This window comes from Mytilus edulis, chromosome 8 (genome assembly GCF_963676685.1).
Source record: "Mytilus edulis chromosome 8, xbMytEdul2.2, whole genome shotgun sequence".
Classification (NCBI taxonomy): Eukaryota; Metazoa; Mollusca; class Bivalvia; order Mytilida; family Mytilidae; genus Mytilus; species Mytilus edulis.
This window is the reverse complement of record NC_092351.1, coordinates 48,206,110-48,213,776: the sequence shown is the minus strand read 5'-3', so window position 1 is coordinate 48,213,776 and position 7,667 is coordinate 48,206,110. Positions and strand designations below refer to the sequence as shown.

At 32.9% G+C, this 7,667-nt stretch overlaps 1 long non-coding RNA gene across 1 annotated transcript; it reads left to right on the top strand.

The window, feature by feature from the left end:
- The first annotated feature begins 2,552 nt into the window (after nt 1-2,552).
- LOC139487030 (uncharacterized) lies at nt 2,553-4,051 on the top strand. Its single transcript, XR_011655719.1, has 2 exons — nt 2,553-2,901; nt 3,566-4,051. It is a non-coding gene; the product is annotated as an uncharacterized lncRNA (long non-coding RNA).
- The last annotated feature ends 3,616 nt before the right edge of the window (nt 4,052-7,667 follow it).

The window sequence follows — 7,667 nt, the reverse complement described above, 5'->3', positions numbered from 1 at the left end:
TATTTTTTTTTATCTTTGTATGTTGTGTATGCCTTTCCGGAATGCATTTAGTGCTTTCTTACAGTTTGATTAGTGCAAATATCTCTGAAGGTAGATACATATACCGATGCTTACGGCAGTTTACTAAACGATATCATTTCGAGTTTCGACTGGGTACAAGGAACGATTAGTGATACATAGGTATTTTCTTTTCATCTCATCCATATCAATATTAACAATTTTCAAAAAAAAAAAAAAAAAAAATCAAATGACCAAGATATTTTGTCATCCAGACATTATCACCTTAACTTCATTTTATCTCAGTGCTACTAATACATTGTATATATAAAAATGCTAGTAGTAAGTAATAATGCCAAGATTCATATTCGAACTTTTAGTAGTAAATTAGATATTTGCAATGATTATTGTATGTATGCAGAGGGTGTCGAAGTTGTATAATTCTAAAAGCTTGATCATGACTTTCAATTTGTAAACAGTTTTACCACACATTCTGGAAGTGACGAATCAAATTGACCCAAATGTGATTGAGTGTTTCAGTTATAGAAAGCGGACTCGAATTTTTTTTTAACATTTTTGGCCATGACTTTATACCTACATTGTTTTCCTTTCACCATGTTCACATGAACCATCTTCTGGTATTGATGAACTATCATGATACATGAGATTACCCAATTCTAAGATATGTTTTTACCAATTAGGACACGGAATTAATTTGTGACAGCTGCATTGACGGCATTGACGGACAAGCTGTTTACTGTTAACCTTCCATCGATTAATCGACAGAGCCCCAATTAACATCAATTAAAGGTAAACTCCTTAGAGTTTAGTAATTCACAAGAGTATATAGTCCTATGTTGAGCATCTTGGCACTTGGGTGAAAGTGCTATTAATATATATGTTACAGTACCTAAAAACCTTCCTGTATGATACAATTCATAACATAACATCAAGTGTTTGCCTCTTTCCTCATTTCTTTTTCTTTTGGAGATTCTTTTTAAAGACATAGTTGTCAATTGAAGTATCTGCTCTACCTGTTTAACCATTATGTGATGAATAATGCTTAGAACCAAAACTAGCAGACATACTAAGTAGTTTAAATTTGAGTCATATAACGTTCAAGATTTATGCCCCTTTTAAGCTTTAAAATTACTAAGCTTGAACAGGGTAATCGTGTCCTCAGTCACATTGTTTTTTTTATTTCATATGATTATTCTGGGTTTTTTTTATGTCCCCGACATATGGAGTTAGGGCATTGAGTGTTACTCTTGACTGTCTTTCAATCCGTTCGTCCTATAGTTATGCCCTATTTTTAACTTACACAATAGACAACTTTCGAGTTCGATGTATTTCCGTCAAAAACTCTGGTTTTAGTGAACGTCATTTGTGCGTTTAGGGGCATCGTCACTTCCATTCCAATGTTGAGCGAGTGGTTGGAAAACTATAATTCTATATTGTACGAATTATTCGGCAAATTGAATTCTAAAAATTGACAATCAGCATTTCTGTCATTAGGGAATTGTCATTAAGTACCTACAAAACAACCACTATTTCTAGTTTTTCCTGCACAATGACGATCATTAAGACGCTTGATGAACGTAAATAGTGCAGGGATACAGGCGACCCCCTCTATCTGGTAAATGGCGTCATAAAGGCGCGTATAATTGACGAGTTTTTTCCGGTGACAGATGAACTCGAAAGTGGTCTATTGCAAAGCTTGAGCGGGACATTTATGTTCTCTGACACATTCTTTTTAAATTTTACACTACGACATATATACCAAGCACAACCTTTGTAAAAAATGAAATTTGTATAAAAAAATATAACAGCTATATATTCAAAAGTAAAGTATAAATCGTTCAATTTCAAGAATTGATCACTGTAAAGTTTGGGCAGAAGGCTTTTAAAGCGTCACATTCAAATTAGCCCTAGACTTATTTACATAATTAAGGAAAATTATTATATGCCTTCTAGACAATCAACATGCAAAATTGTATTGACCTCGCATATATATAGCAACTGAAGACAAGGCAAAAACTATCCTGACTATGAGCCCCCAAATTAAGGCAAAAAAGTTTTATGAACGTTTACTGCAACCAATTCATATATCAAGTAATGTTGACACATCAGGTATATAAAAGATATTGAGGGAAAAAATATTTATGTCGCAATTTACCATTGCCACAGGTTATTTGAATTATTATACTTACTGCAGGACCCTTTGTGATGACCCATCTTCTCCAGTTGGTTGGTTGCGGCGTTGGCGTTCTAGTCGTTTAGTACATGTATATATGTGTTTTGGAACTATATCTCTGCGTCAAATAGTCTGTAATGTTTTGGATTTTTGTGTTCTTATTCTCATTTCATCATAAAATTTCTAACATATATAATTGTTTATGCTTAACTTGAGTGTCATGTAATTGAAAAAGGTAAGATAGATTTTGTTATCCAGTGATTTCAAGACTTGTTGAGAGTGGTCTTGTTAAGATAAAAGTTTGTGAAGAAGATATGACACTTTAATAGTCTTATCATGTATTATTTAGTACACATTAAATTGCACCTGAGTGGTAGACATGTACAAGTTTTATTATTTGGTGCTTGTGTATTTCATTGTCGTAACAGCGGCAGATGAAAAATTAAACCAAAAACGCTTTCTAAAAATTGAAAGACTTTTAAACGAACAAAAAGATGAAATTGATCGACTTACGAATGAAGGTGAAGAAATGAAACGAACACTAGATATTCAAGGAATAGAAATGATGCATTTAAAAAAAGCAATGGGGAACGTGATGGACGAAAACAAACACTTAAAGAAGTTGTTGAACTCTGAATCCAAAACCCGTTTGGTTGAAGGAACAGATAAATTGATGAGACCAAAAGAAAGAGATATTTTCAATCATAAAGGTAAATATATCTAACAAATTGTCAGAAATATGCTTCAGAAAATAAGCTACACGAACAAATACCTTAGTTTTTCATAACCTATAACTTTACTGTCATTTGACATACGAAGTTTGTTCGTTATTCGTGTTCAGTTAAATAATATTCAATAAGAAATTTTCCATTAATCTGATGGAATTTGTAGGTGCGAACAATAAAAATGATGATAATGCTGAATAAAGAATTATGTAATATGTCGAAGATATTGTATATAAAATTTTGTAAAAGGACTGCAGCGACTCTTCGCCATCTAAGTATCAATTTAGTATCTCATTTAATTTAAAGTCGTCACATTCGCTCATAACACTGATAGGCTTTTTAACATTTTATCCCAAAAATATGCAGTTCAATGCAAAAAAACAAAACAAAACCCAACCAACCCAACAACGTAAGGATGTTTAAAGAGTGTTAACAGATACAACTAATCAGTAATTCGTAAAGCTTATTGGTAGGTCAGAAAAATGAATAAGGACAGAAACGAAGGAACTACATACCAAAATAAAGTTAATATGTAAAAAAAAAGCGGATAACAGACGTAGTACTTCAGTGAAGTAAATATATATATAAGATTTTAATCTTGTTTAATATTTCATAAACTTTCGTCTTATAGAACGTATCTTCTTTTCAGAAAGAAGACTATTAGTGAATAGTGGAGATCACGGAGACCGTGTGGCATTTTATGCATTTATGAGTAACAATGAAGCAATTCTGAAACACCATACTCTGACTTTCGATGAGACAAAAGTTAATTACGGTAGTGGTTATAACAATAATACGGGAACGTTTAGGGCACCTGTCAGTGGTGTGTATGTCATTACAACTACAATACATCCATACGAAAATAGCGCAGCGTCCATTGATATTATAGTCAACAGCAACGTCCATGGTTCAATATTTACAGATAGTTCTGACGGTTGGGATATAAACGCTTCCACCGGTATTGTTATAGCATGGATGAACCAAGGAGCATTAGTTTTGTAAGAACCAGTGCTAGTTACAACTCACATGGAAGTCTTTACAGCGGCACCATACTAAGGTGCAGTTTTGCTGGATGGAAAATTTCAGATTAAATGTGAAATCATATTTTCTCAATAAAAAAACATCTTATTACATATTTCAGATTCAATAGTTATAAATTTTCTCCAAAAGCTATCGTAATCTAAGATTTATTATAAATTATTAATGAAATATTATATTTGCAAGTCTTAATTTGCATTTATTAAATGCATTTGCAACTTAAAGAACTAAACAGCAGCCTGTATCTTAATAAATGAAAGAGAAACATACCTCCTTCATTTGTATTTATTCAATGTGAAAACAATTTTTTGACTTTAGCCAAAAGAGATCCCCTTTTTCCTATTCATCTCATCATACCTGAATTTAGATCTTGTCTTTATCAAGTCAGGAATATGACAGTTGTTGTCCATTCGTTTGATGTGTTTGAACTTATGATTTTACCATTTGATGAGGGACTCTCCATTTTGAATTTTCCTCACAGTTAAATATCGCTGTTATTTAACTTTTTTTGAAACCCCCTCCCCCTTTTTTTTTGCTTCCGGCATTTTACATTCAGGCCATACATAACGCATAGAACATGATATACGTAGGGGGTTCATACATCAACTATTTTGTTGTCTATATTTATTTTGGTCATATGAAAATATTTGGTCAGTGTCACAAAATGGTGCCCATTATTTGTTATTTGTAGTACTGAATATATATTGCCTAATGAGTATATATTTATTAACACTCTCAATGTGTCGATAAAAGAAACGCAAATGCAGATGGTATTGAATATGAATGAGACATTATCGAAAGCATGGTTATATACGTAAAAAATATGCATTGTTTCTGCAAGGAAGGTTCGATTCCAATTTCACAGACTCTGTACTGCCGTCCTTGGAAGGAATATATGCGATTATATATATATATATATATATATATATATATATATATATATATATATATATATATATATATATATATATATATATATGTAACAAATTTCGTTATGTAACGATTCCTATCTACCTTGATTTAAATCTACAAAGGTATGACAATATTGCTTTGTCTTCTTTTGTCCTTTTTCGACTGAATGGCCATGAATTTGCTAATGTGGATTGGAAAACCAAAATGGAATGCATGAGTCAAGCAGTGAATAACCGCATTTAGAATTTGAAAGCAACAATAAATGACCTAAAGACACAAAATTCTGACCTTAAACATCTTTTCATTTAAAAAGTAAATTGAATGATTAATCGATGTCGCTAGAACACGGAGATATATAATAGATAAAGTTAGACAAATTAAAAGCAGAAAAGGCAGATTGTCGAGTTTAAAAAAAAACAGAAAGCCGACATCAAAGCAAAACTTAATACTACGTAGCTTATTCAAAGTGGTAAAATAGAGAAAAAAATAAATCCAGTGTCACTTTCCATATATGAAGTTTATCTTCCGGATAAAAAAACCGAAGCAAAACAAATGTCCAACTAAAAAAATGTAATTTAAAAACAGATACACATGCATTAACAAATGATTTGCTTGGCATACGTCAACGCGACAGCATAATCTAACAAATGACCAAAGAGAGGCCTTTCCGTTTTGAGTACCCAGAGCTGCACATATTAGTCAATAATGAAATTCAAAGACGTGGTTATAGTGATGGGACTTACGAACCATGGAAACTGAATTCGTCAAACATATTCGCAGTTGCATGGATGAAACCTTTGTCAGAACATGTTCGGATTATGATTCAGTTGGAACACTTTACATCGGAAAAGCTGCAATATCTACCTTTATAGTATGGAAAATTTCAGTCTAAATAAGTACAATCACAATAACAAAAATATATGAGCTAAACTAGTATAGTGCCATACTCAGTATAGTTCCATGAGAAAAAAAAATAACAGAAAGATACTTCTGTTAAAATTGTTCGATTTTTTGGATTCATTTCTTTCCGTGGATTAAGAATCACTTCATCTGGTGTTGTAGGGGATTAACCTCAAGTTTTAGACTAGACAGAATATTATTTTAATTAATTGCTGCACTATTCATTGAGTAGCTATTTGATAACAGTTAATTTGTTATGGTCTCACATTTTAAAATTGCAATGGTAATCATTTCGCTGAATAAATATTGAGAATTATATTAACTTGAGATAACTTGAAAAAATGTAATTTGCAACTACTTATTGCACCATGCTTCAAACAAAAAAAAAAGCAATATATTTACTTAAAAAGCAATGAAAACAAACATACACGTAGCCTGTGTTCGATTATGTGTTCTTTAAATTAGTAATGGTCACCAAGTAGATAAGATTTTCTGTCTTTAGGTCATCTATTGTTGCTTTCGAACTCAAAAATTGCAAAAACACTGCTTGTTCCATGTCTTCAATTTCGGTTTCCCAATCCACTTTAGCAAATTCATATCCATTCAGTCAAAAAAGGGACAAAGGAAGACCAAACAAAAGTTTCATACCTTTGAAGTTTTAAAGCAGTGTAGATATGAATCGTTATAAACAAAATTTGTTATACAAATTGCATTTTCTTTCCAAGGACGACAGTAGTCTGTGAAATTGGTATCAAACCTTTCTTGCAGACAATACATACCTAATGGGTATATAACAATGTTTTCGATAATGTCTCATTCATTTTCAATAGGGTCTGCATTTTAGTTTCTAAACTGGGAGGGTGATTGAAATAAAGGCAATTTATTTTCCATGGGAAGCACATTTTTGGCAGAAGTAATAACTTCCCACACTACTTCTGAAAACTAGATGCTCTCAAGAGCCTGTATCGCTCAACTAACTCTACTAAGGTTTTTGAAAAAGATAAAATCATCACAGGTACTTAAATAATGATTGAGGCCAAATTTGGTTTAATATTGCATTCCATTCTATGGTTCTCTAAAAGAAGATTTCCCTATGTTAAACTAAGTCCCCCGCTGGCGGCTATCTTAGATGATGGATCGGGTACAAAGTAACAAAACTTGGTAAGCACCTCATAAGAAACATTCATGCTATGTTTGGTTTCATTCCATTCAGTGGTTCTCTTAAAGAAGACATTTGTATGCATTTCCCATAGGGTCCTATGTTAAACTAAGTCCCCCGCTGGTGGCCATCTTGGAAGACGGATAGGCTACAAAGTAACAACACTTGGTCAGCACCTCATAAGGAACATTCATGCTAAGTTTGGTTTCATTTCATTCAGTGGTTCTCTAAAAGAAGACATTTGTATGCATTTCCCATAGGGTACTATGTTACACTAAGTCCCCGCTGTTGGCCATCTTGGAAGATGGATCAGCTACAAAGTAACAAAACTTGGTCAGCACCTCATAAGGAACATTCATGCTATGTTTGGTTTCATTCCATTTGGTGGGTCTCTAAAAGAAGACATTTGTATGTATTTTCCATAGGGTCCTATGTTAAACTAAGTCCCCCGCTGGCAGCATTCTTGGATGATGGATCGGCTACAAAGTAACATTATTTGGTCAGTACCTCATAAGGAACATTTATGCCATGTTTGTTTTTTTTCCATTCAGTGGTTCTCTAGTAGAAGTTCAAAATGTAAAAAGTTAACGACGACAAGGGACAACTGATGCCAATTGATCAGAAAAACTCACTTGGCCCTTTGGGCCAGATGTGCTAAAATTGGAAGTTATTGTATTGTATGACATTACTGATTGGAAGATGTAGTACAAGCTGGCTCTTCCACTCAAACATCTTTTGATTT